Source organism: Myiozetetes cayanensis, unplaced genomic scaffold, assembly GCF_022539395.1.
Source record: "Myiozetetes cayanensis isolate MyiCay16 unplaced genomic scaffold, myiCay2020 scf7, whole genome shotgun sequence".
In the NCBI taxonomy this organism is placed as follows: domain Eukaryota; kingdom Metazoa; phylum Chordata; class Aves; order Passeriformes; family Tyrannidae; genus Myiozetetes; species Myiozetetes cayanensis.
In genome coordinates this window covers 17,733,345-17,761,045 of record NW_026087964.1, presented here as the reverse complement: position 1 = coordinate 17,761,045, position 27,701 = coordinate 17,733,345, and positions in this window count along the sequence as shown.

The following is a 27,701-nucleotide window of genomic DNA, read 5'->3' as shown; positions in this document are numbered from 1 at the left end:
TTCATAGGAAAAGTAGAATCAAAAATATTTTTCCTTTCGTTTTTTTTCCTGTACATTTCCTTTGTCTGTGTGTGAATTCAGTAGCTTGTTACTTCCTCAAAGATTCTTTCCAACCAAAATGTCTATCTGCTGAAACTGAACACTCAAAGTGCTGCCATTAAGCCACAAGAACCAATTTTCAGAGAGCTATTTAAGTATTCTAGAGCAGCATTTTTGTGTTAGATAGGCCTTAGGGTATTTATTATTTGTATAGTTTTAACTGCAAGTTAAAAAAAAAACACTACAAATGAAAGCATAGCTGGTAGCACAGATATTTCTCACTGTTGATACCAGATTCTTGTCATACAATATTCTTTTGGGGGGAACTCTGTTTTCTTTAGTCCACACTGAGCTCTAAGCAGGAATACTTCTCAAGGGGAATGGTGATGAAATGTAGCTTTTCATAAAGTGCTATGAAATTTAAGCTCAGCTGTGGCTCCCTGTTTGTCAATATTGAACTCAAACAGTAAATCAGTTGCTGTTTTGTGCTAATTAACTAATAATCATTGCAGCATGCAGTAAGTTCTTTTCCTTTTTTTTTTTTTTTTACCTTTACATTATTATCTTAGGGGGAAGTGGGGCCTCAAAAATGTTTTATCTCATACTAAATATTTCTACAACTACTATGAAACACCTCGTAACAGATGAAAATAAAAGTATGGAAAATTCGGTGTCTCCAGCAATATTATTCAGTCCTGATTTGGAGGGACAAATTCTGTGAGATTAGAAAATAGAGACTTTTTTTGCAAGCATTTTCTCTTTAGGCCACTTACATGATATTCTATATGAACTTGTACTGCCTTATAAGGCAGATTGTAAGACTGATTAGGACACTGAAGGATTTTCTCTGTGGTCCAAAAATTAGCTTTAAGAATAGCATATGGATCATATGCATCTATAAAACAATTATAACTTAGTACAATATTTTAAGAATTTAAGTATAAGATTGAGTTGAAATAGTAATGCTAAGTGGGGAATATAATAAAAATTCTGGAAAGTAAATAAGGGTTGCAAAATAAGGGACCCTGTTTTCACTTATGTCTTCATTGTTGTTCCTGATATTATAAATTATTTTCAGAAATAGGAAAAGCTTTTCTATATTCTTTGATATTAAGAAAATGGATCTTACCTCTCAAAAGTAGAGACACTTTAAAATCTCTGACAATATATAAAGTCTGATACAGTATGATAAAGAATCAGAATGAAGAAAGGAATTAATAAATATTATTGTAATGTATGCTTTTGGTTTGGTTTAATTTTTTTTTTTTAAGTTACTAATATTAGAGCTTTCTTCTCAAACATGCAAGGTTTATAGTATGGGAAACCAACTTACAAGCAAACACAACAACTGGGGAAAGTAAAGGTTAAAAAAAGGTTGAGAGCCCCCTCTGCTTAGAATATTTCATCGTGTACAGGTGCTTCAACAATGAAGTCTTATTTAAATTGATGTTTCTCATTTTTCTTTTCTATACAGAATACAGTTTTCAGGTGTTTGAAGAGGAAAGAGATATCGTTTTGCTGAAGGGAATATAGGCATTTACATTTTCAGTCAGAATAAAACTATTGTGTGTGGTCATCTCTGTTCTGAAATGGAACAGAAGAAAAGACCAGAACAGGCATGAAAGGCTTCACCTTTTTGCCTATTTGATTATTTCCGGGAGGTGTCTCTCCTTCTAATATATGTCTGTCCTTCTAATCTTTTAATACTCTTGAAAGTATTTAAAAATTAATACATTAGAAAACAAAAATGGAAAACTAAAAGGCAACATTTACATGTCAGAAAAATCTAGTGGAAAAAAGGCAGAGGATAATAGAATCTTATCAGGGTTGTGTTGGCAACCTGGTGAGGTGTACTAATATTCCCATAATTGGCACATTGAGACACTGCACAAAATTTTTAACATGTAACATTTCCATTTGTTAATTCTACATGTCTTTTTTAGTACAGAATTATTCTGAAATTCATTGGTTACTGTAAATTCTTACAGTACAAAGAACATATTGACCTTAGAAATTATTCCTAAACATACACTAGTAAAAATATGTAAGGACTTGAATTCTAATTTTCTTCTGTACTGCAGCCTTTTGGGAGGGATTATGAAGTGCTAAAGTATTTCTTAATGGTGAGGAATCAGTATATTGGCTCCTGTAATACAGCTCTTTCCATATTCAGAAGAAGGTATATATGGCTACAGTTATAATGGTCGTATGAGAGCTGTTTCTTCAAATGCTACATGGCAAATCAGGAAAAAAGAGAATAGTGTTTGGGGAGGGAAAAGCAATTTTATAGTAAAATGAGGCTAATGACAATATCAGGCCAAGAGAGTTGGAGTTGTTTAGCCTGGAGAGGAGCCCTCCAGGGAGACTTCAGCACAGCCTTCCAGTATCTAAAGAGGGCCTACAGGAGAGATGGGAGGGACTATTTATCGGGGCAGATTGTGGTGGGACAAGGAGTAATGGTTTTAAACTGAAAGGGAGTAGTTTTAGATGATATATTAGGAAGAAATTCTTCACTTTAGAGAGTGATGAGGCACTAGAGTAGGTTGTCCAGGGAAGCTGTGAATGCCCATCTCTGGAAATGTTCAAGGCCAGGTTGGATGGGCCTTTGAGCAACCTGGTCTAATGGAAGGTTGTCTCTGCACATGGCAGAGGGGTAAGAACTAGATAATCTTTCAGGTCTCTTCCAACCCAAACCATTCTATGATTTCTCCTGACTGACAGTTGAATGAAAAATAGAAGGAAGAGGAATTTTATTTTTTTTTAAAGATTTTTATTATCTTATTTTTTGTTTTCACTACTTTGAAATAAAATAGTTTCAAGAAATAAGATATTTAATTTTTAAGAAAACATCTGAACTTTATGTTTTTCCTTTGGGTAAAAACATACATGTGATGGTTTTGAAGATATTTTTATTCCTTCAAAGCCGTGAATACATGCATATAATTCAAATAAATAAATATTTACTTTCATTTTATTAAGAATTTCAGAAACCTTCATGAAACTTTGACATTTCTTGAGTGAAGGTTAGTGAGTGATAGAAATTACATAATGAAACAATTACAAGTCAAGACTAGTCAATTTTGCTAGGGAAAAAGATCTTTTAAGATGTTAAATCAGGATTATCTTTCATGCAGCAGCAACAAAACAAACCCAAAAAACAAACCAGACAAACAAGGAAAAGCAATCAAATGTCTTACGATTTTCTTCTGGAGCAATATTGTATTATGCTTCGCACAACAAAAAAGAATTTAGTTTTTAATATAATGGATTGCATATGGAGAATTACTAGGCATCTAATAGAACAGAATTAACAGTTTATACTACTTCTAGTGTCCTTGTTTTACTGCTTTTACTCATTTTTCGTGAGTGAAGACTTCTGAAGAGGAGGAGATTAAGCTTTTGTCTAGATTGTGAAGATTGTGTATACTGTGATAATGAGTAATATAAAATATTTAGTTCTGTTCATAAAAAGATCATTCTATTTGTTTGTAGGAGCTAGAAAATTAGACCTTGTAGTTTGACTTTCTGAATAATGAACAAGTTATTACAAAAATAATAAACTATATTAGATAAGTACATAAAAATAATTTAAAAAAATGAAGTAACAAATAAAATTTGAGAATTTTTAAATTCTAAGGATAATGCAAAGAGGTAGTAATAAATTTTATCATAGAAGATGTTTTGTTTGGCATAGATAGGATTGTTTGTTGCAAATTATTACAGTTACGAAGGAGGGTTGTCAGATACTAAAATATAGAATTTTGAACAGTTATTTTGAGCAAAATGAGTGTTATAAAATTCCTTACTCCAAATTGCATAAACCTTTGGATTTTCACAATTAGATTTTACAAACTACTAAAACTGGTGAATACATTTTTAATTCATGCTGAATATTATGCACTTTCATCTCCTTTGGAAGATGCCACAGGCACTTGACTGGAATAGAAGGAGAGGAAATTGTGGTGGAATGACATGAGGCCAAATGCAACCGCTGAGCTGTTGGATGTGGCCAAAATGTTTTCTTGGAAACAAAAGAAATGGAGGAAATTTTATATCAGGTAACTGGTTAGGTAGTTATACTTACTTGTAGTATAAATGCTTCTGAATATTTTCTTTAACAAAAAAACATTTACAGCTGTGGGTGTTAGTTGTATGTAAACCAAACTGGAAAGTTTGGATAAAGATAAACTTTAATCTCAATACTGAGTGCTTATGTTCGTTGTATAATAAGACCTGCTTCATCTGATTATGAACTCTGATTCAAAGCAGCAGAGAGATTGTTTTGTGTTTTATGTAGAGAATAGAGGTAAAACCCAAATTACCCTAGTGTTAATGGTCAAAACAGGTATCAGTACAGGAGCTATTCCATACTCTGCCACAAAATTAGAGGGTAAGAACATTGTTTGGATCTCAGGAATTACGAAATTATTCCTACAGAGGAAGAAGGTGGTATACTAGGAATTCATTACCTACAGGAATTTTCTGTTCCTCAGATAATGGAACAGTGGTTGAAGCATAGAGGTTGTATAAAGTCAAAAATGATTATGTCAGGTGTTGAAGGATCTCAGAAAATACATGAGATTTTTCAAGGTAAATTAAACCAAAGTCATAATATTATTCCCCAGAATCAGAGTGGAACACTAAAGGAAAAAAAGTCATTGTATATGCTTTACTATTATTATTTTATTTTTATTATTATTTTCAATTAAAACAATCAGATGTCAGAAAACAAGAAGAAAGATATTGTGAAGTTTTGACTAAATATTGAATTTGCATTTGGTTTTTCTAATCACATTGTGATCTTTTCCAGCGTCTCACATTATTACCTTGGCTTTTCCCAGAAATTAATAAGTGAAAGTTAATTTTAGGTTTGTTCACATCCCAAGGAAAGTGTGGTGATTAGCAGTGCACTGATTGCTCTGTAATAACTGTTTGAGTATACTCTTCTCTTTTATCTTACTTAAGAATGAAAGAAATATCATCAAAAGTGACTTTTTTATTTTTTGTAACTGTTTGAATAAAAGGAATCAAAATAATGTAATCCATGATTATCAAGCTGGCTAAACATTAGTCAATTTAATAAGCAGTGTCATTCAAACTATCATGTTTATATTTAAATTAAAAGCTAACAAAGCTCATAAATTTCATGAAAAAAATGCATGAAAAATGCTCATTAAGAATTATGTGTATTTTAGGACAAAAAATAAATTCATGGAGTATCTGTCTTTTTTTGTTTTTTCCCCCTTACCTTTTCTTAGTTGCTTGCATATATAACCATCATCGTACCAGGTTTTTTTATCATTGTTTGAACTTTAATCAACTAGTAAAGTCCTATAAATATTTTTTTCTAGATTTTTCAGACACTAGACGATTTCAGAATTCCTCAAAAAGAAGAAACCATAACCTTGCAAAGTTATAGTTTGGGGTTATTTCTTTTTTTTTTCCAGTTTTGTACATCTTTTATCTCAAAGGATAAATATGAAAGAAGTGAGGAAATCTGCAATACATAAAAAGAATCGTTGAAGGTATCTGGCAGAAATGAGATTTCTAAAGAGAACTTTCCTTCATTCTTCTGGGAAAATTTTAAGAACACCTAATGGAAATATTAATAAGTTCTCACAGGATCTTGATTCAAAGATTATTATTTCCCTGGATGAATGAAATCCATAAAAATTATCTCCCAAAGGAAATGTAAGCTTCTGGACTTTTTTTCAGGCATGTAACAACTGTATTTTTGTTAAGCTATTTTTATATTTACATGTAAAAAATCACAAAAATGCATGGTTTGACTATAAAGAACCATACCACATTTTGCATTTCTCAAGGGAACAAGTACTGAATTCCACAGAGGACTTCCCAGAGACAAAACAGCAAATTTAACCCTGATTGTATTATCTTTTAATCAACATTTAATCATGTTTTCATTGTTTTATATAATAAAGTCTGATCTAAATTCTGAAGATTTCCTGTATGCTGACAGGCATTTGACTACTAATGGCTCCTGAGACTTAGAAGAATTTGTTTGTTAGCATTTTAGTTTTGGAGGGTTTTTTAAGTTCTGGATAAATTTGTTGTTGTTGTTTTTAAATGAATTAAATGATTGAAAGAGCTAAATTGCTCTCCAAAGGGTACATAAGGAAACTGAAAAATCACTTTTTTTGTCCCTAGGCAAAATTCTAAAAGCTATTCTACTCAGAGAGTATACAAGTTGCAAAAATATTGTAACAGAAATATTCTTGTTTTGTGTATGAACATTCAATCAATTTTACTGATTACTGCAGAGCTTTTAACATTTTAAACCAAAACATAGTCAAGATCTGATATTCAATACTGAGATCCTACGAGGATACATAAATTTTGAAATTCTGTGTTTCAAGTATTATTAGACTATTAAAATACAAATAAACTAAATGTCCATATATTTTTTAGATTTTTTATTTCTATTACCAATGTATGAAAATTGTATGATAGTAGATATGTTTTAGATATGAAAAGTATATCTTGAATAAATGCAGAGGATGCTGCAAATTTACACATACATTTTAGAGTTTTAATACATTTCTAACTTTCTAAGGTCAGTATAAGTAATTTCATCATGTAGTAGATTTTTAAGCTCAATTATACATTTCTGAAAAGGGCTTGACTAAAAAAAGAGTGAACACCAATATACTAATTGTACTGTGTGGTATCATAATAACATACTTCTTTTACAGAAAAATTCATTTTCAAAAGTAATTTGACCTTATAAAAAAAGAAGAAAAAACAACCCAAACTAAATGTTTATGATTAGGGTATAATACAGGGAGAAAGAAAAAACAGTGTTAGCAATTTTAAAGACTATCGTATGCCTTCAGGTATTTTGATTTCCACAGAGATCTTCAAAATTTCTAAGTGTTACTGGAATTGAAAGACAAAAAAGTCATGTTCAGAAGTAGACCTTGGAATGGGAAGAAAATGTCTACAGAAAAAGAAAAGCTCTCAAATTAAGAGCAGTATCTACCTTGAGTATCTGTTACTTGGTATAACTAGCTATAAAATAATTTTTTGAGATGTCAAGAATTATTTTGCTAATCCTGTAAGCATACATTTGTGTTCAAGCATATGTTTTATGGATCAAATCTGGTCATATGTACCCCATAAAATCTTGGTAAAAAATAACTTTTTCATTAACAGAAACAGGAATTACCTGCAGAGGTATGACTGAATTTATAGTCAAGCTGCATTATGTTATCATCAACATCATAATTAGAGAGATCTTTACTAAGACATATCTCAGTTGTCTTAGCTTAGAATTATATCATATCACATCATATCATGGTCTGGGTTGGAAGGGACCATAAAGAGCACCTAGTTTCAATCGCCCTGCCATGGACAGAGATATCTTTCAGTAGACAAGGCTTCTCAAAGCTCCATCCAACATGACCTTTAGTTTTTCCAAGGATGGTTCTTCTACAGTTTCTCTGGGAAAATTGTTCCAGATTCTAATAACCACCCTCATAATCCAAATGACTTGAATGTAAATCTACAAACTATATAGTTGCTTCAGTACAGTGTCCAACCTGAGGGGTAATATCTTACGGTTCTGTGTAGAATTCTTACAAGAATTTTTCCAACAAAAAAACATGAATGAAAAATGCATATTTACATGAAATTTTGCGTTCCACACCTAAGATCTGTGTATCTAATTCATGGATTTTCATGGATTTCATGGATTCCAGAATGCCTTAGAATGAGTGCCTTCAAAATTTTGAAATGTGTACCAGGGCTGCCAAGGTAACCAAGGTATCTAGAAGTACCGCTTAAGGTCATGAGAAATTCTCTGAGAGCTGAGACTGTTCAGTGCTTTTTTTTAACTGATACTGCTACAGAGTGAGCAAATCCAACTGTTCTCCTTCTGTGACAAAGTGACCGCTTAATAGATGAGGATGTTGTCTTCAGTAAAGCATTTAGCACTGTCTCCCACAGCATTCTCCTGAAGAAACTGGCTGCATATGGCTTGAAGGTACTCGTAGCTGGCTGAAAAATGTTCTGAATGTTCAGACCCAGAGAGTGGTGGTGAATGGAACCAAATCCAGTTGGTGGCCGATCATGAGTGGTGTTCCCCAGGGCTCAATATTGGGTCAATCCTCCTGTTTAATATCTATATGAGTGATTTTGATGAGGGGATTGAGTGCATTCTCAGTAAGTTTATAGAGAACAAGTAAGGTGGGAGCCTTTATCTTATGGGTAAGAAGGCTGTACAGAGGGATCTGGACAGGCTGGGTCAATGGGCTGAGGACAACTGCATGAGGTTCAATAAGGCGAAGAGCCATGTCCTGTACTTGGGTTGCAATAACCCAACATAGCACAGTTGCAGGTCTGGGGAAGAGTGGCATGAGAGCTGCTCAGCAGAAAGGGACTTGGGAGTGCTGTTTGACCACTGGCTGAATATGAGTCAGCAGTGTGCCCCAGTGGCCAAGGTGGCCAGTGGCATCTTGGTCTGCCTAAAAGATAGTGTGACTAGCAGGAAGTAATCATCCTCTTGTACTCAGCACTGGTGAGGCTGTACCTCTAATTCTGTGTTCAGTTTTGGGTCACTCCCTTCAAAAAAGATATTGAAATGCTGGAGAGTGTTCAGAGAAGGGCAATAAAGCTGGAGAAGGGACTGATGTGCAAGCCTTATGAGAAGCAGTTGAAAGGGGGGGATGTTTAGTTTGGAGGAGAGAAGGTTCATTGCTCTCTCGAGGAGGCTGCAGTCTCTTCTGTCATGTGTCAAGTGAAAGGACAAGAGAAAATAATCTTAAAAAATGCAGTGGAGAGGTTCAGATTGGATATTAGAAAAAGTTTTTCACTGAAAGAATGGTTAGACTTTGGAATAAGTTGTTCAGGGAGGTGGTGGAGTCATCACCTCTGGAAGTGCTCAAGAGGTATCTTGATGGGTCATTGTGAGATCCTGTATCTGAATCTCACTGAATTATTGATATGGGTTGGAACCAACTCACTATGAGTGTGTGTGAGGGGGGGCAAGGACTGGGCCTAGACCTGCAGGTACATGGTAAGAACTCACTCTGACATGGAAGGCGCTGACTGGATATCCTGCCTGGGAGGGAAAACCGAACTCTATAAATACACGAGACTCCATGTGAGCTCTCTTCTCTCTTTTCTCCTGCTGCCTGCACCATGTGAATCATCGAATCTTGTCAGTAACCATTTTTCCTTTCCTCTGTCTCCTTCACTCTTTTTTTACTCTTTTAATCTGTTTTCTTCTTTTTTACTTCACTTTTGGGTAACTTAAAACCAATGAATTGTGTTTTGCTAAAGCTGGTATTTTGTTTGTTTGTAATGGGTGTAATGGGTCTTTGCTCTGAGTGTTTTAGTAAAATGCTTTTCTTCAGTTGTATATTACATGTTATATGTAAAACCTTTTGCCAAAAAGTCCTATTTTTCTCATTAAATATAAAATTTTTCTCTTAGAGAAGAGTGTATGGCTCCTCTCCAGACTCGAATTTGAGTTTATAACGAATCAAAAGGCTTAAAGAGTCTTAAATTAAATGTAACCAGCTCCGAGCATCTTACAACTTAAAATCTGGAATGTAGCAGTCATTAGGTGTGATTATGGTGGTACTAAGTTGATGGTTGGACTAGATGATCTGGGACGTCTCTTCCAACCTTGATGATTCTGCGAAATGGTCTAAGATGTACACAGGCAATTAATTTTTCATTTAGCTGAAAGCCAGAATTTTTCAGTTAAACTGATATAAAAATTAAAAATTAAAATAATTCATTAAACTTGTTTTAAAGGTCCTTTTGCCCTACTCTTATTTGAGTGAGATAGTACAAAGAAAAAGGAGACCTGTTTGATTCACCAAAACAGGGCAATAGCCAGTTCAAAAGAAATATATCAAAAAAGAAATCTGCAGAATATTAAAGAAGGAGGTAAAAAGAGTTAAATTAAATGTGGTTATGCAAGAGTACAGTGTCTGTAAGGTGGAAACACAGAAGTAAGGACCAACAACAAGACTTTTATAAGGAATAAAAGATCATGTTAGTGCATAAAATTGCTTGTATATTGCTTTCCATAGCCCATAGTGGAACACAAGATTCCTGAATTTCATCACTTCTCTTCTAATAACCAGTATGACTAAAATCCCTAGGCAAACTTACATTACTCTTCTGTATTTTAAAGTGAGAAAAAAACAACATTCTGATAATTTTCTCCTTTAACTAAAACTGCAGGTTTAACTCATGTTACACACATAGGAGCAGACACATTGACTGTAGGTATGTTAAATGGATGTTAAATCTGCATGCTCAACTTCTAATTTAATAATAACTAATTCAGTATCTTTTATGATTTTTATTTGATGGTGTATTATTTTCATACACCAAAATGTTATGTTTGAATACCTGGAATAGAACTTTCTTTGCGATAAATTAGTGTTTATGGAAAAGAATTTTTTGTCTGCAGATCATCTGTTTCAGGCAGAAGGCTTCCCAAATAGAAAATGCTAAATAAAACAAAACAAGCAAACAAAAATATTAAAAACTCCTCAGAGTTAAAGCAAAGAAAAATTGTTTTCATTAGCTGGTTTCTATCGCTGGTTCTTTTCAGAATAACCATGCTAAACATCAGACTGTTTCTTAGCCATCAGTTACCTGTGTTTTTGTTTTTCTGAGTGTCTGACCTCAGGTTGTGAATGACTCATTTACAGCTGTAGTAAGCACTCATTACTGCAGTGTTGCTTAACGGAAGACATTTTTAACATATGACGTGCTTTATTCTATTAGGTACGCTGAGAAATCAGGTTCTGCATATTCCAAACTCAGTACCCAAGACACGTAGATACACTTTGGACACTTATCTGTCTGTGATTCAGATCTCTGTAAAACAGGTAATATTACACTCTTCTATCCTATGGCCATTGTGAAAATTCATTAATGTTTCAAGTCAAATGCTAAAGAAAGTCTATCTAAGTTTGGGGGGTTTTTAAAGAGAAACAGTAAATAAGATCTGGAGCCAGAGATTGAACTGGAAAGCCAAAGTAAGTAGTCAAATATTGCTCATTAGTTAATTGTCATCAATTCTATTCAACAGGCATAAGATCTGTAGAAGAAAAAAAAAGTAAATAATCGTGAAGCTAAAGTCTGTATCATATTGTTCACCTACAAGTGGGAAGAATTAATTCTAATCTTTCCTAACTTCAGAATACTTTATTTTGCAGCATTGATAATTTACTTCCACTATATTAAGGGACATTTTTTGCTATACTTTTGAAATTTAGCTCTTTGAAAGAAAAAGCTTGTAATATTATTGTAAGACAATTGAAATTTCCTATCCAAAGACCACAGGTAAATCTTGAGGAAGTGATATTTTATTCCTCTCATAAAACCAAGGAACTGGTCAAATCATATTAAACCATGGTTTGCTTTAAAGAAATATGTATTCATTCCTCAGGTCTTCTTTGGCAGTGGTCAAAAGACTAACCTTGAAATTTCTTGTGTTTTACTTTCATGATACTTATTAGATTTGTAGATAATTTTTTTAAAATTACTTTTACAATCACTATATAGTTACAAAATGCAGAAACCTTTTCCCAGCTGGAAATTGGATGTGACATTCTCTTTGTGAGCATTTGTAACTTGTTTCACTGTCTTCCATTTTTTGAAACTACTATCACAATTATATTTGAAAAGGATTACTTCTGTTTTCAGAAATGATTCTCCAAAGAGCAGTTGAATTTAAACATAAATAGAGGAGATTAAGTGGAATTTTTCTTATGATCCACCGTATTATTCCTATATTTACAGGTCAGATACAGAGAACAAAGCAGAATTGCTTTACTTAAGTATTCTCATTTTTTTTCTTCCTGCCTGACTTAATTTCATGCCACTTTCTTCACTAGTCATATATGGGTGGTTCTTGGACTTCCGAAAAGTCAAATCAGAGGGATTTTTCTGTGGCAACTGAACTGATATTGCGTGTAAATATATGATCTATCAATCCCAATATTTGATCCATAATTAAAAGGAAAAACTTTTTAGAGTAATAATGTGTTTCCCTTCATGTTTTTAATGGTCCACTGTACCTTTGTCTACTCTACATTTTAAAAAGATGCCTACTTCAAGAGTCTATTCTATTCCATATATGATTGCAAGAAAGCAACCACTGTTTGAAGTTAACCTACAAGTACCATGGTGGGATATGTGGTAATTTATAACCCTGATCATAAATTCAGGTTCTGGTATTAACAAGTATCTGGGTCACCTTGGTCTGACAACTTTTAAGGAGAACAACCAACCAGAATTAACATCCTTTTTTCTTATTTCCATAAGAAATTTTTTAGCATTTTTTTTAATCATAAGAATAGAAAAGCCGTAGCTTTCCATGTCAGCATTTGCTCCAGTCAAAACTTAGTTAATGACAACTGTTCTGTTGTCTCTTCCAGTCCTTTTAACAAATGTCAGTTTTCCAGTAAATGGATTCTTCTCTGTCAGTAGTATCATCAGTTTGTTGTCATAGGCCTGCAGCTTTGCTGATACATCCACTAACAATGTCAAAACCAAGAGGTTTCCATTTAGGACTTACTTACTTTCTCCTCTCAGACAAAGACAGTATCAGCTAGAGGAGTTTCTTTTCACTTTCTAACTCCATATTAGCAAAAATTTATCCCAGAAGTCAAATCACGCTGCAGACTTATGCAAGTGCTTAATTTTTTTATGATTATGTATTTTTATATTACAAGCAATTATATTGCTTGCATAAATATAAAAATATATTACAATAGTATATTATATTATAAATATATATTATATGTATTTATATATATATTTATATGTTACAATTGTAATATTTATATATTACAAGCAAAGAAATCTTATGCTTGTATACTTAGGGCCTGAGGTTTTCAGTTGCTGTTGTAGGATATTTTTGTCTTATGGACATAAATGTATGACAATGGCACTAATTTGTTTTTTCTTTATTTTTTGTTTGTTTCAAGAAATGTGTTTAATATTTCTGTCTCTGGGGAAAAAAACCCACAAAAAGCAGCATAAAGTGCCAGATAGGTTCAATCATAATTCTAAATATTAAATTATATTTTTAATCAGAATCATACACAGAAGGAACTAGATATAGATCAAAACCAAAACCCTAAAAAAATACACACCACCCAAACTGACAGTTTTCAATGTGATGCTTTCTTCCACAGGAATCATTAACACTTCCATTTTAGAAACAAGATAAAATGAAACAAAGGAAAACAACCACAAAATACCATGACCACTAAAAAAAATAAAGTATTTCTTATACACAAGAGTAGTATGGAAGTTAAGTAACCCTGTCTGTTACTTAACAGTTAACTTAAAGGTCTGTGAAATTTAGGATATGAAGAAAGGATAAGTATTAAAATATTCAGACTAAATCATCATTTTAGAGTATCAGTGCGAATATATTTTAAATATATTAATTTTTAAAATATTGAATAACAGTTACAATACTATAATATCCTAAACTCTTAATCCAATTATAAGAATATTTTGAATTCCAAACCACCTTATGGCTTTCATTTCTTTAAAAGATTTGTTTATGACTTACCATGCTTTAAAAGAGATGCATACATCCCAAAGATTTGTCATTCTATTTCTTAATGATATCCTATAATCCAAAATGAATACCAAACATACAGACAGGAAGCAAAAACTGCTTTTGTCAAAAAGAATCCATATCTCTATGTATTTCTATGATTTTATAGTGAAGTTTGGGGTTCTACAGCTGCAGCAGGGAAAGCTAATACAAATGTGAACATATATACTCATATCTGTAAGAGATTGAAGAGTTATGACATCACTTTTCAATAGGCAGAAGTCCACAGTACAGGAGCTTGAAGTGCAGAAAAAAATTTTTTTTCTTTTGCCTTAATTCTATTTAAGGACAGAATAAATAAAAAAGTAAAGAAAGAAAGGAAATTAAGAGAAGAAACAGGAGAATAGAGAGAGAGAGGAGATATGGAGTAAAGAAAGAGATTAGAATTACAGAAATATAATTACTACCAGAGTCCTTCACATGGTGATGGCCAGGGAAGAGAAAGAAGAAACTCTGCCCCCATATTTATGTTTGGCCACCACAGCTTCCCCTCCCAGATAGGACATCCAACTCATCTGACCACTCAGTGCCCTCCAGGCCTGAGGCTCCAGGGTGTGGGTGGGCAACCAGGTGGGCTTCTCTGACAGCTCTGCCACATGGCTTCCAATAGTGCCTCGGGGCTTCAGGCCACGTATGTCCCGTGGCACCTTGACCATGAGGACTCTGACCTGGCCCCTCCCGTCCAACACACACATTAAATAATCCAGTGAGATATGACCTCCCTTGTGTGAGAACACAGTAGCTCACACAAGTTGAGAAAATTGTCTCCCTGCTTTCTCTTAGCCTTTGTAAAGCAAATAAAAAGTAAAGACCAAGCAAAATCTTGCTTTGTGATATGTATTGGCCAGTGATCATGTAAAACCTGGACATTTTTAGTGTATAGTTCTGCCTGTTCTTCATATCAAACCTAACTAGTGTAAATGTCAAGTTTTGTGTTTGCAAATATGAAACACACTGATGTAACATTTCATGTAATCTTGTTCCCATTTCTACTTTAAAAAAAAAGAAACAACAACACATTTTCTTCAAATGCCAGTTATGACAGCCATGTACTTACATTCTTACCACTGGTTACAGAAAAAACAAACAAACAAACAAAACAAAAGCATGTGGGAAAGAGCCAACTTACTTGGAAGTGTTTACTCAAGATATGTCACTTTGCCAGTATTTTGAAATGTCAACTGTCATGCAAACAAGCCTGAAGCACTATTTTAGCACTTATTTATTAGATGAGCAGTAAGAGACATGTTGATTATTGAAAAACTACATGCCTACAGACAGATAGAGTTATGTAATTCAACATCATAAGTCACTTGAGTAAGTCACTCGACCTCCCACTCCAACATCCTATGTTTTAAATTATTTATTTATTTCAGTTGCACACTTGAATACAATCATTAACAGAGACCTTATTGTCCATGAACATTGGCAACAGGAACTAAATCTCAAGGACAAATGCATGTTTATTATCAGAAATGAGCAAACAAATCAATCATGAATTGAGAAACATATATTTTAGGCTTGTATATTACATGTGAAACTCCTAATACACTCTTGAGTCTCCCATCAAGCACACCTGTCAGACCACTACTGAAAAATTATAGGAAAATAATCAAAAATCTGAAATTTTTTTCATTAAATGTGAATTCAGTAGCAGTGAAAGATGCAGAATATATAACTTAAAAGCTCCATATTATACAGTTTGTTTTGAGTTTGATTTAGAAAAACTCCTTTAAGGAAAGTACGCTGTCTCACCTCTGAAGATTTACCATAAGGTCTGAAGGTACTGCTGAGGTTAAGCAGGAAAATGTGATCCTTGACCTCAGAAGGAAAATACTAAGTCCATGAAAGCTATGCAGTTTTCTCATTGTATATAACATCACCGTATCAAGTGATTGGCTTTGCATTTTAGAATTTGTCAAGATTGTAGAGTATTGAAGACAGGACACTTAAATGATCAAAAGCACAGAGAACAATGTCCACACTGGGATACTCAACAAATTCAGTCTAGTCAGTTTACTGAAGAGAACTTTGCCAGAGTACTTGATCATTTGATTCAGAGATATAACAAAATGTGGAAACTTTGAATAGGTCCCAATTCCACCTTGAACATAATTGTATTTTTTAACAATAAGGGTAATTAAACACTAAAAGAGGATACCAGAAAAAAAAAATGTAGACTCAGGGCTTCAAGATCCTAAAAACCAAATTAGATATCTTTTGCCTATCTCATGCTTTACTTCAACCTCTGAAGGAAAAAAAAACAAAGATGATGATGTGCTGTGCTTTTTTAACATAAATACATTTTTTTTGCATAGTCATATTCTAAATGAAACGAATAAGTGAAAAATATGATAGTTCTTAAGATCTTAAATGTATTTTCTTATTATTGTCTGTCACTTATTATATATCTGTCACTAAAATACAAGAAAATAATAAGAGTAAGAATACGTATGTGTAAAGTCTGAACCATGTCAAAACACATGGCAATATCGGTTACCATTGTATGCAGTGGTATCACCATACCTGAACCTTCCCATTTTTTGTACATATCTCTTATAGGTAGAGTTTAAAGATAAAATTTGGAAAAAGAACATGAAGTACCATTTAGGTTCTTATAGTGATTTTCCAGACTTGATGGACAATCCTGGAAGTTATGTATGACCTGTAGTATCTTGCAATCACTGGAAAATAAACTTTAGAGAGGAGATGTGAAAAAGTCTAAGTACTTCAGATACCTGCATATCTGTTCCCAAAACTAGGTGCTAAAGACGGACATTGCACACAACTTTGTTACCGGAGCATTAATTCAATATCAGTCGTCTCACCAAAAAAAAATTACACTTGAATAATTGTTGCTAAGGAAAATGCAAGACAAAACCAGAAGTCCCTTTCAGTTTTTAAATCACATTACTTCTACACGCAGAATTTTTCATAATTCGTAATTAATAACAGCATAACCAGTCAATCCCTCTAATAATCATAAAATCATAGAATGGTTTTGACTGGAAGGGACCATAAAGATTGTCAAGTTCCAATCCCATTGCCATGGGTAGGGACAATGACTTGTTTCAAACTAACAGAAAGAAATAGTGTATAGATAATATAAATAATTTTCATGACATCAATTAAAATAATTATATCTCTGTATTGCATTATCAAAATAATTATTTTCACTGATGTGAACAATAAAACTTTGTGGAATTTAAATGCAAATTATTTTTTTAAGTAGGACAATCAAGTCTCAGTTAATTGTAAGAGTCCAGGCCACATAGTTAAATATGGCACCAGGAAAACCCTGTAGCAGATAATGCTAAGTTTATTATGTACTTTTTCATTCAGTAAGTCCAGTCTTGCTGGCAAACTACAATGAAAAACTGTAACTTTTAAAAAAGTCTGTCACTTCCTGTGCTTACCTTTTTACCTGACATTACTATTCAAGTCTAATATAGCTGATGTCTATATAGCTGATTGAGATTCAGATTTTTTTCAGTGTATTTTAGGGTATCAATGAAAATTTGCAGCAAGTAGCATTTAAACAATCCGAGTCTAACCTTCGTGAAAGGTTCTGGTATTGGTAATAAGACATGAAAATATTTAAGTAACTCTGCCAGAGCCTCTGCTTTTATTTCTTAGGTAATGTTTTCTGGCTCTGTTCATACTATCTTCAGCTAAGCCAGGTCCTAAAGTATTCCAGCTTAAATAACTGGCAATGACATTCATTTTCTATAATGACAATGAAGGTTTCATGCACAATTCTGCAAGCAATATAATAATGGAAAATGCAATAGTCAAATCTGTCATCTTGACTGAAGAGAGGGAATTTCTTCTTCTGTCAGTGAGTCATGCTTAAACTTGGTCATAAACAGATCCACTGATACTAATTCACTGTGTAGTCATTCTTGGTTTATCAGCAAAAAGTTTAGTGCATTGGCTGCTTAAATCAATGGTGCATTTTAAAAGTTTGAAATCAGGCGAGTACATTAGATCTAGATTAGTTAAGGGCTTTGAAAATTAATTATATATATCTGTGCAGATTAAAAGCAATTACATGAATGAAGAGACAAACAGATCCTGATGTCTTCATGTAGCTTGGTGTTTCTTTACGTATACATCCTGTAATCATCATAAATGTTAAGTTATTCATTAAGATTTTCAGATAATTAGTTAGAGTATTTCTATAATATGTCACCACAGGAGCCAATAAACAGTGGGCTGGACATTAGGTATTGTGGCAGAAGACATATCTGGTGGCATTTTATCATTCAGGTAAACCATAACCCTAACTTCCACACTATTTGAAATTATGATGACAGTGACAAATTGCAAGACAGTATTATTCTGCTCAGGTTCTCTGCTATATATGAGTATGAATGGAGCTCTCAAATAAGACCAGGAAAGAAAATAGAAGCTATGACTGAGCCAACTATGGAACAGAAAGTAGTTGAGCTGTATCAACAAAGTGAGGCAGGATTTATAATCTCAGGCATGATATCACACTATACTACTTGAATAGCAAGAATCTGTCTCTGTCATGAACTGTTTACTTTATAGGAGCTGAAATACTTCCCTGAAAAAGAGAGGTCAGACTATAGTCTACGCAAGGAAAAGGTGTGATTTGACAAAATGGCATGAGGTTTCAGGCATGAGAACTCTGAATCCTTTATGTGTGAATGTGAATAGGGGCCATTAGATTATTAGACAGACGAGAACTCTTATGGTAAATGATTCTTTCCCTTTGGTCCCATAAAAAAGTATTTGTCTGAAAGTACTAGAAACAGGTCACAATTTACAAAAATCCTAAGACTATTAGCAGTAATAACTTCTAAAAAATTAGCCAGCTCTGTTGGCTTTCTCATCAACAATGCCATAAGAAGGAATTTAATGGCAAAACTAGTGACACAAAAATATGTTTGACTCAGACTGCTGCATGCACTCTGTATTTCCAGAAACCAAAAATAGTCTATGTGTATGTACATGTTACAAGTAAAAAATTGCAAAATTAGTGTCAGTTTTCATACAACAAAACAGTATTGAGAGCAGAGGAAATTTTACTTTGGACTAATTCTGCTTTGAACTTGAACATGATAACCATCAGCAACCAGAGTACATTGTGTGCTTCTGAAGAGCATCTTTCCTTATAGTTTCATTTAAAAGGAACTCAGTAAGAGTGACTTGAAGCCATAATGTGAATCAAAGTAGAAACAATGAGAAAAGTCAACTTCAAAAGCACACTTCTCAATAAAACTAAACTAAAACACTGAAATAGAGGCATCTGGCTACCTCGAGGTTGTGTCTGGCCCTGGTTCCCCTCACGAGGCGTAACTCTGACCCTCAGTCACCCTCAGCTGGGTGATGTCCTGACCCAGCTTCAGCCTATCCCTAGGAGGGTGCCCAGTGGTGTCCAAGGCTGCCCTAGGCCTGCCGTGCTCCCTGACTGCAATGGTGGGATGGGCTCTGGCTGTGAGTTCCTGCCCTGGCTGTCCTGAGGGATTGCCCATCACTCCCCACATTGGGTCCCTGGGGAGCCACTGGCCCCACTATGCCCTGACACTGGGAATGATATGCAATTCCTACAATTTCTACCTTTACATGAATACCCTTTTAATGACTCATGTTCAAAAAGACCTGCTCCATAATTTTGGTTAAAAGGGATGTCAAAAAGATTCTCTACTATAACTCTGGAGGATTTGGAAATGTCTAAAAGACAAGTATAGACTCAACCATAGGCTTCCTCAGTGATAAAGCCTCTCTAATCTTGCAGCTATGACTACTTGTATTACCTATCAAAAGATTACTAAATAATCTGCTGCAAAAATCTCTGGGATGGGAGAACTTTCTTCTAATTGACATCTACATGAAGATGTTACCAAGCAGCAGATGAATTATGGATATCCAAAGCTTTTACCAAAGAAAATACTAAAAAGGTCACATTAAAGTACAGTTTTAAAGCCTATTGCATTTTGTAAAACTTTTTGTTTCTGAACCCACTTGCTTTTTTTGCCCATTTACAATTTAAAAGTTTATCCCAAATGAAAATCCACAAATTTTCACTGAACTAGAAATCACATCACTGCAGTTTCCATGTCTCAGCCCTCTCAACATGGCACTCTGGGCTCTGTCAACATGGTTGTGTCATGACACTGCTGTCTGAACCCATGCATGATCTGGCAACAAAAGAAAAGGTTTTAAGAAGCTGGAACATCTACTTTTATATTTTAATGAACCCAAATAAATATGAAAAAACCCATTCAAAAGTAAAATTATCTTTCCAATAAAGGGAATACTGCTGTTAAAATACAGTAATGGAGTGGATTCAGAGATTAATGAGAGATATCTTTACTCCCAAACAATCTGTCACACTATCTGAAAAGCCTTACATGAAGAGACGGAGTTTTAAAACAAAAAATTATTCATTAAACACAAAGATTAAATTTCATACCAAACTATTGATACGCATATACCACAAGCAAAATTAGCACACATTTGGTGATTTTTTGTGAGAGATTATCTCTTTACTAGCAAGCATGGCATATCTATAGGCTTGATTCTTCTTTAACTGATATTGTACCATCAGGAGGTAACTTCTGTGTTTCATCTAGCATAGAACAAAAGTCCAGCCCGATGAATAAAGCATGACAAATCTGCTGAGTAGTTGGCAGTATCCATAGGGTCTCTGCCATAAGAGCCTTTAAACTTAGGCAAATAAAACCACTTGTAAGTTATTTTCTTTTCCATTTGCAAGCTGTTTCCATTTATCTTCATGCATTAAACAAAATGTTATGTCTTGCCTAGTGAGGAGAAGGGGAAAGAAATTTTAACCTGTAAAGGGCATCTTTACCTTGCTAAGTAGCTTCTTTTGGAGCTTAATTCTCTTCTCTTTGCTTCATTGGTTTTAGTCTGGAAACAGAGTGACTAAAGGAAACTGTTAAAAGGAAAATAGAGCATATATTGAACATTTAAGCCTCTCACACATACAAATATGGTTTATTTTGCTTTTTGTTTTTCATGACTATAGCTATTCTTTTGTCCACAATATGAATATTGTGTGTCTGAATGTCTATAAGTTGTAGTAAACAGCACAGCAGTATACTCAGCAGGACTGTTTTATTTAATATATCATTCACAACTTACTGCTGTGATTCTAAAACTGTCCATAACTTTCTCATAATGTTAGGACACCAAGTTGTCATGGCTTTTAATCTTAGGCAAGTTTACTTTAACTTTCCCTGAAATTAGCTCAGTTGGTTAAAACTCAGTGATAATAATGCAAGGTTATGGATTCAATCCACTTTGTGGGCCATTCACTAAAGAGTTGGACTAGATGATCCTTGTATGTCCCTTCCAACTCAGAATGTTCTGTGGTTTTTGAACTTCTTTGTTTTTATTTTTCCTATTGGAAGGACAAATTTTAGAAGTTTGATTATCTAATGAGAAAAACAATGGAAATACAAAGCTGGGATTAACATTTAAATGTTACCAGTTTTCAGAGATGTTATCACTGCACATTTGCATAACAAATGGTGATACATTTGTGGGTAAACTGGGTGCAGTTTACAATTAACAAATAGATTTTAGAGCATGAGACTGAAACTACATGTAAGTATTAGTATAAACTATCCATCATTCTTAGCACTTACTAGTACTCTACTACTGAAAAAAGATTGCCGTCTTTCACTGCTGGGAAGGCAAGAATATGGAAGAGAAGGCTGAGGGCAATATTTTCAATCTACAAGCATTTAGACGTCTACTGTCATCGTGAAAAATTAAATTAGATGGCAGTTAAAGGAAAAACAAACCAAAAAAGCAGACTACTGCCACAGAAAAAAAAAATACGTTAAAGTTGCTATTCTGAGTCAAACATCATGTATTTTTTAGATGAACATTTGCTGGATGGAAATGCTGGTTTATCTTCAAGGACAACCTCCTCAGGGCACGAGAATGGTCTGTTCTTGTCAGGCAAGTCTGGGAAAAGGTCGGCATAGATGAACACTGAACTCCTGACTGAGCCCAACCACAAAAAAGAAGTACACAAACGGCAGAAGTGGGGACAGTCTACATGGGAGGAATGCCAAAGCATTGCCATTCATGCAGGAATGGATAGAGGAAACCCAAAATTCAGTTTGAGCTAAAACTAGCAAGGGAGGTGAAAGGTAGCAAAAGGCTTTTCTGTAAGTATGTAATCAGAAGAAAGGAAAGACCTGCTGCTCAGTGTGGCAAGAGATCTAGTGATAAGTGCATGGGAGAGGCTGGGTACTTTGTGCCTCTTTTGCCCCTCAAATAGTATGTAAAGTACATTAAGATAGGACTCAGCACATTTGTAAATTTATCACAACGCAGATGTGATCAGGGTGTTTACATGAGACAAATTTCATTTGGTTTTGGTATTCTAGTTGTTAAAGGCTTTAGAATTATGTCTGTGGCTCAAAGTTGAACTTCAGTTTTCCAGAAAACTTCAAATCATTTCAGGGTTATGTCTAATTAGTGTCAGACCAATTCTCTGTCTTAGAAATAAGCAAAAACATTTATAGCAAATCTGAACTTAGAATGCATCTTCTTGTAGCTCTAATCCTAGAAGACCTTGCAAAATTCTTTGGATTCCTAGAAACTTCTAGTCACAGACCTAATATGTGGTTAAAGGAAGAGCTATGAAAAAAATTGGAATTATTTATTTAGTTTTTATAACCTTTTCATGTATTTCAGAATTCAGTCCAACATTTCATTTTGAAACGTGCACAGTGAAATTTCTAGAAAAAAAATCGACAATCACTACCATATGTGTGTGCTTAATATGAAAATACTTTTTGCTATATTGTAATCACAAAATCATAGAATGATAGAATAATTACAATTGGAAGAAATTTTAAAGATCAACTAATTCCAACCACTGTGTCATGGGCAGGGATACCTTCCCCTAAACCACGTTGCTCAGGGTCTCGTTCAATTTGCCCTTGAACACTTCCAGAGATGGGGCATCCATTTCTCTGACTACCTGTTCCAGTTCTTCACCATCCTCTGAGTAAAGAACTTCTTCCTAACATTTACTCTAAACTTGTCTTCTTTCAGTTTAAAACCCTTGTCCTGCCGCTATTTGCCCTTATAAGCAGTCCCTCGCCCTGCTCCTATAAAGCTGCCTTAAGGTACTGGAAGGCCACAATGAGGTCTCCTCGGAGTGATAAGGTGTCTCTGAAGCTGTCTGTTCTTCATGCTGAACAATTCCTGCTCTCTCAGACTGTAGGAAAGGTGCTTGAGGCCTCTGATCATCTTTCTGGCCCTCCTCTGGACCTGCTCTAATAGGTCCATGTCTTTACTGTGCTGAGGGCCCCAGAGCTGGATGCAGCACTCCCCCTGGGGTCTCAGTGGCAGAGTAACCTTTCCTTCTGATTTTATCTGAAGGGTTTTGGCAAAATTAGCAGAATTGATGTTGATAGAGACATAAAGTTCAGAGCTTGCTTCAATTTCTGATTTGAAAAGTGGAAAAATGCACTATTTTATTATTGCTTCTATTTCAAATAATTTTGTCTCATTATCTACACATTTTTCAGCAGCACAAAGAACAGTAATAACAGCACCATCACATCATGCCTACTGTTGTTTGCATGAGAAGAGAAGAAAGAAATAGTTACCTTACTTAGGAACAATTATTGTTAACTCAGGATATGCCACTTTGCCATTGTGTTGAAATGGTAGCTCTCTGATGTAAAGCAGCCTGAAGCAGAATTCACCACTGATGTTACTTATTAGATAAGCAATAACATAGAGGACAAGGGGTTCTGAAGAGTAACCCCTGCTGTGTACCTAAGGGCACTGTAGAACTCTGAAATTGAACATGGCATACGTGACAGGGTGGGTGACTCCTTTTAATTATGTGTGTTTGGATCAAGGCATCACACAGAAACCCTAGTGATAAGAAACTGGAGCATAAGACCTACAATCCCACAATAGACAAAGAATTCAAAGAACTCAGCAGGACATTGAGTAATCTGCTGTAGGTCAACATTGGAAAATAATCAAATGAAAAGACTTATCTGCTGGTGTTAGTAAGTATAATTTAAATGACTTCTAACATCACTATAAAATAGACTTCTTTTAGAAATCACCAAACGTAATTTCCCACTTGGACAATGAAGTAAAAGCAGTGCCTTCTGACACCTGTATGTTTTAAAGATATTCCAGTTAAAATGTTAATTACTTATTTAATTAGATTTGCTAATATCAGCTTTCTTTAAATCCAAATATGAACATATTAAAATGTTGCAATTAATAACAGTATTTACTAATATTTTCATGGAATAATGCATAAGCATTTTAGAGAAGCATGAGATCACTGAAGGGACACATCTGTGTGCAGTTGCACAGAAGAAACAATAGAGGGATAAAAAGTTGCCAGACAGAGGCAAAATAAGCACATGGTACCACAAGCAGGTAGGATATCCTGCCCAATGCACACCAAAAAGTTGTGCTGGAATCAGAAAAGGCCTTTTTTTGGGGGAGGGACATGGGAAGCATTAGACATCAAAATTAGAAGAAGAATATATGGGAAGAAAGAAGACAAGCCCAGCCTGGTTTTGATTACTCTTGTCAAGGAGCGGTCAAACCTGGTCACATGGACTTTGGTTGCTAGGTTCTTTCAGGTCTGTAGCTGTCACTGCTAACTATTTTGCTTCACCTTCATGATGTTGTATACTCACATCTAATTGATAATGTGGTTCCTAAAGGCTAACAGTTTTATATAAGTATATATAAATATAAGTACCAACATCAATTAATAATGAGTAAGAATGAACCATTAGCTGAAGCTGTGCAGCTGTTGAGGGAATTTGATAAATTTACTTCAGCAAACACCCCAGGAAGTGCTCTTCATTCTTTGATCCAGTCTGCTTTTAGCAACCAGTAAGATACTTAGAAGTGATATAAACTGTGTCACGAGGAAGGTAGAGAACTCTTCTCAAAATCATCAGTAGAGTCCATGAGAGTAGATATTGATATTGTTTGCATTTAAATGTATCTTAACTTTACTACACTGTATGTTCTTCTGTGTATTTTTCAAATATGAATTCACAAAACTTTTTTTTTTTTCCCAAAAATCTGAACATACTTTAAAGAACTGAATTTAACCTTGTAGCTTTGGTCAAGTAGAAATTTTTCCACTTTAAGTTAGAGAGAGAGGAAAAATGGAAGAACAAAGACTTTCCATGATTTCTCTAACACAGTGAGGTGGTAAGCCACAGATCGAAATCCAGAAATTGTGTTTCCCTGTCCTGGCCTGAAAATCTCTCTAGCTTTATAAATAAATAAACCATGAAAATTCCACATCTAGTGCTTTCTGGACAAATTTAGTTTTTAGTAGTTTCATTATACATAGATGCCAAAAAGAGAGGCAGCTTTTGAACATAAGAACATTATTTGTTTATTGTAATGAAAAACAGAAGGATTTTCAGCACTTTAATTGTCTTATCAGTATGCAAAGTTACTTTTGGGTGTGAGGGTTATAATACCAAACTGAGGAATTGCTCACAACATATGTAACCATTACAACAATGATGTGCTGTTAGTTTTGAAGACTCCATCTTCTTGTAACTTGTGTGGTCTGATCAATGACAACAAAATACATTGCATATATATAGAGTACAGATAGTGGGTGAGCAAATAAAGCAAAAGGGAAATTAAAAAAATATAACATATAATCCATTCTGAATATATAACAAAAAAATCTGATCTGTAGGTGGATTGCACCTGAATAGCACAAAGTGCTATTGCTAATGTGAGACACTTTCATAAAAACTCATCTATTCAACAGTGGGGAAAAATGACACCTACAAAGGCACTTGCACACTTGAATGTATGACTTTTCCATAGCACAGTTAAGTATAAAATGTTGATGTTAAAACAGATGGGAGAAGGAATTTTGCACTACAACAGATTTATATATAAGTAATTTCTATACGAGTTCACATCTGATATAGATATAAAACCTATGCTTCTACTGGGTAAGTTATAATAGGTTTATTCCTTTACATTATTAGTATATGTTATTAGTATATATTAGCATATGTTTCTAATAAAAATATTGATCTATTTGAGCCAATTTTTTTAAAGATAAATTTTATTTATATTAAGTCTTTCATTCTCTATATTATATAAACTTCCTTCTGGAAAAGCTTACATTTTTTTAATAAAATAAAACCACAGCTTTTTGGTTCACATTGTTTTCTGTGACCAGTAGATTGCAGTCAACATAAATATTTGAAACAAAATTTAGAAAAAACCCCAGTAAGTAAAGCAAAGATTTCAAAAGTCTAAATATTTTCGTTTTGCATGGTGGTTATGAGTCCTGCCTGTCTTGTTAAGCAGACATACATCAAGAAGTCATAAGACAGAATGCCTATTTGCCAAAGAAAGACAACATTTCTGAAACTAGACTTCTGTCTCTTTATACTTAAGAAGATTACAAAAATTAGACATCCACTGTTTGAAACCACAGTTAATGAATTACTTAATCTCTCTTTCAGCTGCTGCAGTATGCTCCCTTAGTTTCCTCCAGGGATCTAATCATATACTAAAATTTAAGGTCACTGTAAGGAGAAAGAGTGCAAAACCTGCTATGGTTAATACACAGGCTCATGCTTTGTTCTGGAACTGGGAAAGATAAAGACAAATCCTGTTTATGCTACTGGAAAAGAGGTGAATAAGTAGGACTTTCTATTTAAACTCACAAATTGTTGTAATGATTGAAAATTTGGGATTATTTTTTCCTTTTATTTTATCTTTGGAAGAACAAAACTGTTTTAAATTTCCACTTCTTTTTATATTCTAGAAGTGTATAAACACTGTAACTATGGAAAAGTTAAATGAAAAATGACAGAGTCATAGTTTGTATGCAGAAACTATTTACAAAATTTCACTCAAATTGAGCAGGTCTTCTGTTGTATGTGCATAAGGGTGTGCATGTGTGTGTGCACTTGCATACACTTTTTTTGATGTAGCACTATGTGTTATATGACTAAATGGCTTACAGAAATTTGACATTTTGTAATATACTAATATTAACAATTTGCAAATCTTTCTGACTTGTTAACATCTTGAATTGGCCTACATACTCCCATAAAACAATCTATTTTGTATTTTTCTTGCTCATTTCTCACTAAATGGTATGGCAAGCTTTGCAACATCCCACAGTTGTAGACTGTTAGACAGCATCTTCTTCCAAGGTATGTTTTGAACATGGATTGAGAAGCTAGGTTTAGAAATTTAAGAGATTTATGATTCTACAGTCCTTACACTGGATTCTTTGTGTATGTGGTGTGTGGGTTTGAAGTTGAGGACTTGGAGAAAGAAACTAAACCCAACAACAACAGCAACAACAAAAAAACACCCCATTAAAAAAAAAAAAAAAAACCACAAACAAACAGAAACCTCACAAACCAACCAAACACAAAGTAACAACAAAAACCACAAAACAAAAGCAACAAGAACAAGCAAAAAAACCCAAACCAAAATCACATCCCCAACCCCCAAACTAGTTGTTAAATTTCAGGGATAAATAATTTCTTCTTGACGTATGTTGCATTCGTAAAAATGATAACAAGTGAAATAACCAAGCATGACTGAGAGGTCTTAGAGGAACCTACATGCTTTCTCTAATGAGAAAGCTGTCACTCTTTGATTCCAAATCAGAAACTATTTGCAAGTAAAGGGAGCAATGATCATTGTTCAATGGTAATAAATCATATCCAAGGAAACTGCATTTGCTGCCACAGTATCACAGAGTCATGGAATTGTTTGGGTTGGTAGGGACCTTGATAATCAACTAGTTCCAACCCCTCTGCAGCCAAGGGCAGGGACACCTTCCATTAGACCAGAGTGCTCAAAGCCCTGTCCAACCTGACCATGAACACTTCCAGGGAGAGGGCACCCATACCACAGTAGCATTGAACTGTGAAATGCTAGAATGGACCAAGCAGACAATAACCAGACACCAGTTTCTTTATGAAATAGTGCCTACTGGAAAATCTTGGTGCAGCTGGATTTAACAAGAACT